Source organism: Euprymna scolopes, chromosome 10 (assembly GCF_053919585.1).
Source record: "Euprymna scolopes isolate OS-2025 chromosome 10, ASM5391958v1, whole genome shotgun sequence".
In the NCBI taxonomy this organism is placed as follows: domain Eukaryota; kingdom Metazoa; phylum Mollusca; class Cephalopoda; order Sepiida; family Sepiolidae; genus Euprymna; species Euprymna scolopes.
This window is the reverse complement of record NC_136491.1, coordinates 81018826-81031386: the sequence shown is the minus strand read 5'-3', so window position 1 is coordinate 81031386 and position 12561 is coordinate 81018826. Positions and strand designations below refer to the sequence as shown.

General features: G+C 33.3%; 1 protein-coding gene across 1 annotated transcript in view; it reads right to left on the bottom strand.

Annotated features, from left to right (window-relative positions):
- The window catches only part of LOC145286504 (neuropeptide SIFamide receptor-like), a 164099-nt gene that overhangs the window by 67448 nt on the left and 84090 nt on the right, over positions 1-12561 (bottom strand). The window lies entirely within an intron of this gene.

Sequence of the window (12561 nt, the reverse complement as noted above, 5' to 3'; positions counted from 1 at the left end):
AAAAAAAGTCCATGAAATTGAATAAAAAAAAATTAAAAATTAACACAGGAAGATAAAGGTTTTTCCAAAATAAATTTATGTTAAAAAAAGAGTGAATAATGATAATAATAATTGAGAGAATAGAAAAAGAATTAAAAAAAATAACCATTGTGCCAAAAACCCAACGATATTATGATATTTGCTAGTGACAGCAAAGGTCGCAGTTTTACGGACTGCGACGTTATTTGTTTGTGAAAATAATTATTCATCGTCATCTTAAATTCAAAAACTAACATTAATTTTTCCCATTGGTTAAGCTTGTTGGATGACATCAATGCTTCGAGTATAAAACCGTTCTTGCGAGACATCGCGCTTGGTTCTTAGTAGTTGATGACTGCACTTCTTGTGAAGAAAACTGGGTATATTTCACATTTGAACATCATCGCGGGTTCCTTAGCCCCTATTTATCAATAGTCTTTCTTCTGCGTAGCGTGGTGGCTCAGGTGACAGAATTCTGAGTTCCAATATATTCTACAGATGAGCCGAAATGAGCCACTTACAAGTAACAAGAAACCTCCTCAGGAAATATTACTCATACAAAATTAGAGTTCCTAATACGTTACACAATTCATTACGGACTCTATAATGCATAAGCAATATCGCCTTAAAGGGTCTCTAGTTACTTGTAACTGGCTGAGTGAAACGGGCTTATGAATGTATAACGATATCTAATGCTTACGTAAAACAAATAAAATATACCTAGCCCTACTTAGGTATTGACCACTCTTGCATGAACCTCGTTAAAGTCCATTGATTGCTTCACCTCTGAAAAATACAGACATGCAATAATATGTCTATATTCATATATATATATATATATATATATATATATATATATATATATATGTATATGTATATGTATATAGCAAGAGAGAGAGAGAGAGAGAGAGAGAGAGAGAGAGAGAGGGAGAGATAGAGATGAAAAAGTAAAAAAAAAAACAAGCCAAATGTCTATCGGTAAGTTTTATTCAACGACTGTTTTCAAATATGAAGTAACTCCCCTCAGCTTTCACTTAGTTGCGGATATTCAGAATAGAAATATGGATAATTTTGCCACCTTCTCATTGTAGTTATTTTATTCGTAAATTAGTTGTAGACTGTTATTAATTATGGAGTATTATAGTTAGATGTCCAGATGATGTTATTTCATCAGTAGAGAATACACACTCTAATAGACGCTTGCTAAGGTATTAAACGTTGACTTTTTGTTGATTTGAAAAGTCCATTTACTTGCAATTCAGATAATATGAGCCTCACACCTATGGGAGGTACTCGGGCGCATAAAAAACTACTTTTTGTGACTTCATTTCCATTTTAAATTGCCACTGGTGACAATATCGACTAAGGAGCGGTATGATTGAGATTAAATACTTCTTGCAAAAACAATTTCACACGCAGGAACCCTTACAGTTGGTATCCAGAGTCAGTGAATATATATATATATATATATATATATATATATATATATATATATATATGTGTGTGTGTGTGTGTGTGTGTGTGTGTGTGTGTGTGTCTCTGTCTGTGTCTGTCTGTATATCTGTGCGTCTGTGTACATTTCCCTACGCAATAACTCTGTCAATTTTTAGTCTAAAGACTCGAAATTTGATATACAGGGTACTGAGATGTGGGAAAATCGATGTGATCGGTTTCCGGCCATAAATTTGGCTGTTAAAGGGTAAAAGTTCAGCGATTTGACCTTTCAGAACTCTACCAAACTCCTCTTATAATTTTGGGTCTGCACACTTGAAATTTTAGATATAGGTTTCTTGGAAATGGATCTGCCTTAATGACTTGATATGAGCCCAAAACACTAAAAGTTAAGGGGTCATAATAGGGATCAAAGCTAAAAAATTTACCGGTTTTTTTTTTGCTCAGCATGCACCTCCAAACACCCGGGTAACGCCGGGCTGAAATGCTAGTATATCTATAAATGTGAACGTGTTTGTGTATCTGTCTGTCTGTGTGTATGTCTGTGTGTCTGTGTGTGTATATATCCCTACGCAATAACTCTGTTAGTTTTAAGTCTACGGACTCGAAATTTGATATGCAGGGTACTGAGATTTGGGAAAATCGATATGATCGGGTTCCGTCCAGAAATTTTGCTATTAAAGGGGTCGAATTTCAACGATTTTACTTTTGAAAACTCTACCTAACTCCTCCAATAACTTTGGGTCTAGACACTTGAAATTTGGATCTAACTTAATAACTTGATTTGAGCCCAAAACAATAATTTTTAAGGGTGCATAATAGGGGTCAAAGTTTTAAAAAATTGACCGTTTAAAAAAAATTTCTTTTTCTCAACATTCACATCCAAATACCCGGGCAACGCCGGGCTGAAATGCTAAAATATATAAAAGAGAACGTGTGTGTGTGTGTGTGTGTGTGTGTGTGTGTGTCTGTCTGTCCGTGTGCCTGTGTACATTTCCCTACGCAATAACTCATTTTTAGTCTACAGACTCGAAATTTGATATACATGGTACTGAGATGTGGGAAAATCGATGTGATCGGTTTCGGACAGAAATTCGGCGGGTAAGGGGTCGAAGTCCAACGATTTGACCTTTCAGAACTCTACCAAACTCCTCCGACAATTTTTGGTCTGCACACTTGAAATTTTAGATATCGGTTCCTTGGACATGAATCTAACTAAATAACTTAAATTGAGCGCAAAACAATAAGTGTTCAGGTGTCATAATAGGGGTAAAAGTTTTAAAAAATTGACCGTTTTTTTTTTTTGCTCAGCATACACCTCCAAATACCCGGGCAACTCCGGGTCGAAATACCAATATATATATAAACCTGAAAATGACTGCGCATGTGTGTGTCTGTGTTCATTTCCCTACCAAATAACTATGCCATTTTTCAGTCTACAGATTCGAGAATTAATATAAGGAGTATTGGGATTTGGGAAAATCTCTTAATCGATTTTCTGCCAGAAATTTGGCTCTCAAGAGGTCAAAGTTCAACGAGTTGACCTTTGAAAACTCTATCAAACTCCTCCGACAATTTTGGATCCAAACACTTGAAATTTTAAATAAAGATTACTTGGACATGGATCAAACTTTATAATTTTAGGTGAGCCCCACAAATGAATGTTAAGGGGACAAAATTAGGTTCACAGTTTAAAAATAATTACCTCTGCGGTCTCTACTAAATTACTCAGCCAATTTTTAGTCTAAACATTTGTAATTCTACATAAAATGGTATTCAGAGATAAAGCAAGCTTTTTAATCGGTTTGGGTCGAAAATATGAGATACCAAGGGGTAAAAGTTAAAAAAGATTAGACTTTTATTGTCTGTAGCAAAGTGTTCATCCAATTTTAGGTCTAAACATTTGAAATTAATACATAACGGGTATTCAGATCTGGGACAAGCATGTTTAATCAGTTTTGGGGCGAAAATTTTGCTGTCAAATACTCGAAGTTGAAAGAGTTGATCTTTGCAAATTCTACTAATTCTCCGCTAATTTTAGATTAACTTGGACATGGGTAAAACTTTGTATTTTGATTTGAGCCCAAAAAAATAAATGTTAAAGGGTAAAAATTAGGGTGAAAGTAAAAAAAAAAATGCGGTCTCTATGAAATTACTTAGACAAATTTTTAACTAAATATTTAAAATCTTACATAAAGTGTATTCACACGCAGGGCAAATTATGAACAGTACATAGGGCCCGAGCAAAACTGGGGTAAACTGCTTGTATCTATAATATAAAGCTGAACGTCTGTGTGTGTGTGTGTGTCCGGTCACGAATAGGCTCCTATATGGTTGACTATTTTAAAAAACAGATTACATATAATGATAGAAGATGTATCGACGATCAGGAATGGATATGTTTGATTTGGCAGAACGTTGGTTCACAAAGATTGTGGGGTCTGCGTTCTCGCTTGGCCCCCAAAGTATGGAAATAAAAATGAAAAAAAAAAAACGTTTACAAGGATGTTTGATATAGGTGTACATAAGAATACTTTGATAAGTGTGTTTCAACTTAAATAGGGATGGTATAATAAAAGTGTGGGGTCTGCGTTTGCGCCTGTACTTCATGGAAATATGGCACAAACTTTAACAAAGACTTTTCATATCTATTTGCGTAAGTATACTTTGATAATTATGTTTCAGTTTGAGGAAATATGGTATGATAAAATTATTGGGTGTTCGTTCGCGCCTGACCTCCATAGAATGTAAATATATCACAACGTTTAACAAGGTTTTCTAAAAAGGGTGAGGGTTCACAATAATTCCTTAACTTTAATCTTAATTCATGTTAGCTTTTATTTATTTTTTTGAGTTGAATCATATTGTATCGAATGAATTCACCTCATAAATTCACGTGAAAGCTAAAAAGAAGTCGGAACTTTAGACAATTCTCGACACACATTTTACATAACTTTGTTTTTTTTCCTTCTCCACTTGCACGTGGCACTCTTTTGAAAATTGATAAATAGATAAATAATAAAAAAATAAGAACGTTACTTGTTATCGTGTCAAAAGAAGGAAAACTCCTGCTCACGTGATTACGTGTCTTTTTAAAAACATTTACATAACCTTTTTATTTGTATTTATATATCTGTTTAAGCTTTTTTTGTCAGTGTACTAGTAGAAATTCAGTTTATTTCAACCCTTTCTTTTTGTGTGTTCTTTACATTATAATAGTACAACCCTGAATCCGACGGCGCAATACTATACCGTTCAATACTGTAAAACTGAAACGAAGCTATTCTGCTTGAAAAGGGCGTAATTTTCTTTTTACGTGTTTAATTTTTTAATATCCCATTTTGCTTTTTCGGATTATTTTACTAAAGTAAGTAAAGCTTCATGATTTTTCAAAACTGTTTTTCGATATTTCGTCGATATTATTATATATATAACATTTTCTCTTTGTAAGGAAACATCATTTTGTTGGTCACTCTTGGCTACGAATAGAAACAAAGTTGATATGAAAAAATATATTTTCGCGAAAATTATCTTTACTTTCATCATATTTTGCTTAGTGTAAAACTTTTGAGTATCCAAACCTATCTCTTAACAACCCCCTCCTTTTCATAACCTATCATACTTTCATCAATCACAGTCCATTTTGTGTAGGCTGGTTTTGAACCCAGTCAACGACGGGTACTTCTGCTTGTATATATATATATATATATATATATATATATATATATATATATATATATTTAGAAACAGAGAGAGAAAATAGAAAAAGAGAGATGTATATAAGTGAAAGTGTGTGTCTTTGTGTGTACATTTCCTCACCAAATTACTCTGCCAATTTTAAGTTTACAGACTCGAGATTAAACATAATAGTTATTGAGATTTCGCAAAATCTTTTAATTGGTTTTCGGACAGAAATTTTACTGTCAATAGGTCAAATTTCAACGATTTACCTTTGAAAACTCTACCAAACTCTTCCGGCAATGTTGTGTTTAACTGTTGAAATTTTAGATGTAGGTTATTTGGGCGTGAATCAAACTTTTTAGTTCATTTGAGCCCAAAATAATAAATGTTAAGGGATCAATATATGGGCCAAAGTTTTAAAAATTTTACCGCTGCGATCTCGACCAAATTACTCAGCCAATTTTATATCTTCCATAAAATGTATTCAGACATAGGGCAAGCTTTTTAATTGTTTTTTGGCCGGAAATTTGGCTGCCAAGTGTCTAAATTAAAATGAATTGATTTTTTGGGTGTCTAGCAAATTATTTAGGCAATTTTTGGTTTAAACATTTGAAATTTTGCATGAGTAAGTCGATATGAATTGGTTAAAAGACACGATATAAGCTGGAAAATAAATTGAAAAAAAAATCGTACAATCAGTCTCTTTAATTTTTGTCGATGGCCGGGTCAGATATCTAGAGTTGGACTCTGATGCGCTTTCGTTTGACTTTGGCCAGACATCCAGCAAGCTCTATAATCAGTTTTGGACAAAAATTTGACGGCAAAGAGGTCAAAGTGTAAAGAGTTGACATTTGCAGACTCCACCAAACTCCTTCGCTAATGTTAGGTCTAAACACTTGAAATTTTAGATGTAAGTTACCTGGACATGCATCAATCTTTTTAATATTTAAAGTTATGAACAGTACATAAGGCCTGATCCCAACCGGGCTGAACTGCTAAAATCTATCTATCTATCTATCTATCTATCTATCTATCTATCTATCTCTCCCTCTCTCTCTCTCTCTCTCTCTCTCTCTCTCTCTATATATATATATATATATATATATATATATATATATATATATATATATTTAAATAAGGGAATAGTCACCAACAATGTGTATTTTTTAACATTATTTTATTATTCCGTGTCTTGGTTTTCCATTAAGAATTATGTTTGGATCATTGTAATAATGTTTTTAAGTTATTGAAATCGTTTTTACGCGCGTTTCAGAGTTATGTGAAGCGTCTTCGTCAGAAATTATTTTCAAATGTGTTGGAGATTTTTTATTTTTATTTTTATGTTTACATCTCGATTATGACTACCATAAATGAATTCTGCCATGACATTATTAATTTCTTTTTAACCGAAGGACGTTGTCGCATGAGGTGGGAGAGGGGGGCGTCAAAACAGCGTCTCTAAAGAAGGAACAATTTAGTCTGCTAAAAAAGCGTGGAGAAGTACCGTCGACATTTGCTGGGCTCCATTAGCAATAAACAAAGTCCACCAAAAAGAAGGGGAGGAAGATCGGGGATTGTGACCCTCGTAGGACTACCTAAGATTACACCTCTGACCAACAGATACAAAAACACAATTTTTTTAAATTTTCTGCCAGGCTGTTCGTCGAGATTGAATTCGTGACTGATATGTATGCACAATTATAGACTCACTGAGAAATTAAAAAATACCCGTGAAAAGAAGCGATTAATCATAGTACAATATTTTTTTTGTTTCACTCAGTAGAAAAGATTCAGATTCTTTTTCAGTAGTTGACTCAGATTTACACTAATAGATGCATATACTCCCGCACTGTATAATAATAGGATCCCATAAAATATATGGTCTTTATCACGACATAACATTATTATGTCAATTACCGACTTTTTTAGGGCTCATTAATATGATCGCAGTCTCGGTGTAATTAGGCCATTGTTTTTAAATTATGCCTTTAATTCTATATTTCCAAATATGTGGCCAAAGTCAAACGAAAGCGCATCAGAGTCCAACTCTAAATATCTGACCCGGCCATCGACAAAAATTAAAGAGACTGATTGTACGATTTTTTTTTTCAATTTATTTTCCAGCTTATATCGTGTCTTTTAACCAATTCATATCGACTTACTTTAGAATTGATACTGGACGATTCTGGCACAAGGCGACAAACTTTAGGCGTTCTCGTCGATACTTACATTACTAAGCTGATACATCATAGACACATTCATACTGTCGATTAATTGTCGATATATACGTAATCTGAGCACTGAACATTATTTAAATATAATATGTTGTAAAAAAATAATGCTCATATAATGACTGGAAGTCGACCACGTAGTTATCGTATTTGTTCATGCAATTCGAATGAGCGAACATAATATCTACCTGACCCAAACGCATCATGGAATCGAGATAAGCATCACTAATGACCCGTCCAGTACACTGTAATGGTGCATGGAATATATAACGATATTTACTTATCCGCCAACGAAATATATTATACACGTATAAAAAGTTATCATGTTTTGAATAAATTATATTATGCGTAACTTTCCCTTTAATACATTTTCTTAATCTAAAAGCTAATTTATTATTTCAGAATATTGTTGTTGTCAGTCAATCAAAGCAAAACATGAATCCTATGATTTCAAAGGAAGGGGTGACCTGTATTTGTTCGTAAACGTATACTGGTTAAAAACCGATATGAGTGAATATAAGAAAATAATAATGACGGAGGTGACATGGAAAAAGCATCATGACACAAAACTGGCGACATTGACTTGACATTAATATCCAATAATACTGGAGACAAGGCACTCGAGCACATCTCTAACGATTAGAAATTTGGATTAATTATTTCGCGAAAATAACCAAAACATATCTTGCACACTACAATGGCAAAAATTAAACTCAGATTTATGTCTATGATTGGAATCTTGAATTATAAATTACTTTGGTCGTATGCTCTAGATAGAGCGAAAAGTTGAAATTAAATTGAATTCGAGAAATACGTAAGTTCTACAAAAACAAAATTCAACAACCACCCAAACGTAGTGAATAAACTGAGGTTGAAGTTTAAGTCTACGTGGGGGCGATACTAAGAATACAGTTGCCAACAGATTAAGACTTTTATCCCCTCATGGCTGACGGAGCGAAGACATCCTACACCGCAGAATTAAATAAATTAGAAATGACATGCATAGTCTCTAAGCCGACACCAAGATTCCAGAGTTTCACCAGATACACCTAAACGAGCCGGAAGTTATATCGGTCGAAATGTTCGGAGAATAAATGTTCGGAAATGCATGGCGTTCAACCGCAAAGGTCAGAAGGCGTAAATAAGAGGCCATTGGGGATTTTCTACCAGTGTATAGTATGACTCAGAACAATAACGTTCTAGCTTGTATTTGTTTCATGGGAATTGCTCCAGACAAGGCGTGAATTCGCTTCTTGCAGAAGAAGAATGAAAGACGATTATCGCAAAGACACGTTATGCCCATAGCTCTTATTCCTGTAAAGATCAAGGCTGTAGTAGAGAAACTGTCAGTAAGAAAGTTCATCAAGTTTACATTTCTTGCAAAAAGGGTAGAGAAATAGAAGAATTAACAAAAGAAGGTAAGATCAGATAATTCTGAAAAATGCATGTTATAATACTATTTATACTATTTATAGAAAAGACTGAAACTAGCAACACAAGGTCTGTAAGAGAGAGAGAGAGAGAGAGAGAGAAAGAGAAGAGAGAGAGAGAGAGGGGGTCGCAGAAGAAATAGTAGGGGCAAATCAGCAGAACAATATTTATAAGAAAGATACAAATAACCCTAACCCTAACCCTAACCCGACTCATCAGAAAGTAGAAGATAAAATAAATGCCACAAAAAACGTTTTTAAATCAAAGGTAAAGTCTTTCTTTTTCGAATGGTTTTGGGAAATCAGGAATGTAGATAAAAGAATTGTTAATATTCTCTACATCGTGAACAGAACAGACCCACATTTTTAATAAAAAGACATTTGAATGAAAAGAGAAAAAATATATTCGGGTGCCATAGAAAATACTACTAGAAAAAAAAAGACTGTTGATTCGTGTATAATATGTTCAAATTACCAATCCCACAAGTAGTTTCTTAAAATCGACATCTAAATAAAACAAAGACATCGAAAAATACAGACGTCATAGAAATAAACCAGAAAAGAAAGGTACATACACCACAGGGATGCTAAAATGAGTGTGTGTTATGGAGTAATATTTACGGAGTCCATATATTAAGAGAATATATGGACTCCTCAATACACTATGAGTAGTTATACTTTCATGTAGTGGAACTCATTCGTGGCAATTATAGCCACAGTATCAGACGCAAACTTTGTGTGACAAACTGATACGTACTTTTGTAAAGAAAATCTAGTAAATATACAACCGTGTTGTCTAAATCATTCTTGATTCAAAATTACTGCAACGTATATAACATTATTTGGTTACATATTTGCATAAGACACTATTTCTTTCAAAATTAAACCAGTGATACACCCATAAATACTAAGTTGTATTAAACATTAGCGTTTGATTTTTTACTAATTTCATTAATTCATTGTTTTGTTTTATTTTTTGTATTAAATTGGGATTCTGTCTTATATTTACAATAAGAAAATCCAAAAATAACCGCATTAAAATTACGAAGTTAACACATAGGGACACTCGTTTTACGCACAGACGCACAAACACAAATCTTATACATACACATATGCATTCACAACGTTGGCGTGGACGCTGTAGGGCAAAGCAAACATAATATAAGGAATAAAGATATTTAGAAAAGAAATTTCATAAACATGTTCTCATGGTTGTTTTTTATCGACTGTATTATAATGTGTGATATAATATCTATACATATGCATACATATATTTGTGTTGATATATATCTATGTATATATGCACATAATGTAGTACATATCTCTACGTTAATAAAATAGGTGCGGGAATTCCCCTCTGGACAAAAGTATCGTAGGTTTTCAGAAGAAGATGCCACATACAAATTCAATACATCTAGGCTATAAGCGTCAAATATTATGTAACTTTTGAAAACCGTTTCAGGCACATTCAGTCCTGACAAGGAAATACACGCTAAACCACGCTATACTATTATGGGAATCTCATTCGCCGTCGTCGTCAAAACAGCAACAAAAAAATTAATATCGAGTTCTTAAACCATTGTACACATTATACCATTATACTTACATTTAGAACCTTTAACATGCACTGTACACTACAGCATTATCTTTTCTAGTTCTTTTTTGTCGACAAGTTTGGTTTGTTTGTGTGTGTGTGTGTGTGTGTGTGTGTGTGTGTGCAATACAAATCCATCTAATAGTGGTTTTTATTATATGGGACCAACAGTGTGTGTAAAAAATGTTATTCCCCCCTTCTCTCTCTCTCTCTCTCTCTCTCTCTCTCTTATTTCGCATGTTTTACTTCGCATATGGTATTCATTAACGTTTGTGCATTTGTTTGATTCCGTTGCGTTTGAAAATGCGATAACGTTTTCTTCTTCTTCTTCATTATTTCTTCTCTCTTACCTTTCTATTTTTTAATTATCAATTCATTTGTGTTTTGTTCCCCTTTTTATTTCTTACATAACTTAATTTGTTGAGGTTGGAATCTTCTATTTATTTCTTACATTTTCTTTTAACCTTTGACTTGAAAAAAAAAACGTTCATCCAATATATGTTTTTCTCCCCCTCTCAAAGCCACACACATTTTTATTTTTTATTTTAAAATCCTATTTGTATTTTTAAAGTATTTTAAGTATTTTGGACGCTAGCCGTGAGTCTATTTTTTTAAGTACACGAAATATCCTCGACTGTGGCTTACGCCCCGCGTAATCTGTTACATACGCTCATGCGCCCACTCACACAAACACACACACATTCTTTCAGCACGATCCGTCGCCATACAATTGAATGCGATCTTAGCTGAAGTCAGGTTTTAATTTCAGCATTAAATATTTGTTTGATAAAAATTTACACCTAAACTAATTGACCGATCATTATAAATTTTAGATCACATCTGCCAGGTGCAGGGTAGTTGTTCTCTTTAGTAGCATAAGAAAAACGTGAAAGCCTGTTATCCTATTTCTTTATTTTAAAATAAACACTTTATTTTGTTTATTTTTATGGTTCTAGAAAACGGTGGGCAACCCTGCTAGTATATATATATATATATATATATATATATATATATATATATATATATATATATATATATATATATATATATATATATTCCCAAAACTGCTGGCCATCATGGAGGGAAGACTAAAACTTGCTGCTATAGTTTCAAATGATCTAAATTAAGATCAAGTAGGGACTTGATTCCAAATATTTATTATATGTAATTTCTTGTCTCTTTTGAAAATAGGGTAGACATATGAATATCTCAAGTATCAAATAATCCTTATACAATGTGAAATTTACTTTATGTATGAAAACCAAAGGAGGGAGATATAACATATGAGAAGTATTTGAAATCAAGTTTCCCCTTGCTGTTATGTCAGATCATTTGAAACCATAGCCGAAAATATTAGTCTCCCCCTCAATCAAGCCGAAATGTTTAGGGGGAATATCAGATATATTGGAATCTATATGCAAAACTAGGCAACCAAATGACTATAATTGAAACATTTTGTGACTGAAAAAAGTGCCAAAAATAGGCTCTGGGCGATGGATGTTCCCCTTAATGGGCGACCTGAGGGGCGAATTGTCACATAGCTCATAATTCAGGTCATTACTTTTTTACGAGTCTTCATTTGTGAAATTGAGATATATAGTCGACAAGTTTCGAACTTATAAAATTGCCAATGAATTTGTCTCTCTCTTTCTTTCTCTATCTATCTATCTATATATATATATATATATACATATATATATATATAAATACATATATATATATACATGCATATACATATATATTTGCATATATGCATATATATGCATGTATATACATAACCATATGCATATATATACATATATATGCATATACATATATACATACATATAGATGCATATACATACCTATATATGCATATACATACATATATATATATATATATATAATTGGCTGAAAATGCGAAGCTCGTTGTTTGTTTGTTTACGAACAGACGATTTGAGCACTATAAAGGTGGTGGCGGGTATCTATTTAAATAGACATTCAGACGAGTTATTTACGGGCGTCGATTCCATGGTCGAGTGGGAGAACCGCTAACACGACGGTTCTAGGTTCAATCCTTGGCTTGGGAGAGATGCTAGTCTAGCGGCACTGATGAGTTGTAATACAATGAAACAGGACTGCATGTCGATGACTACAAATATATATATATATATAT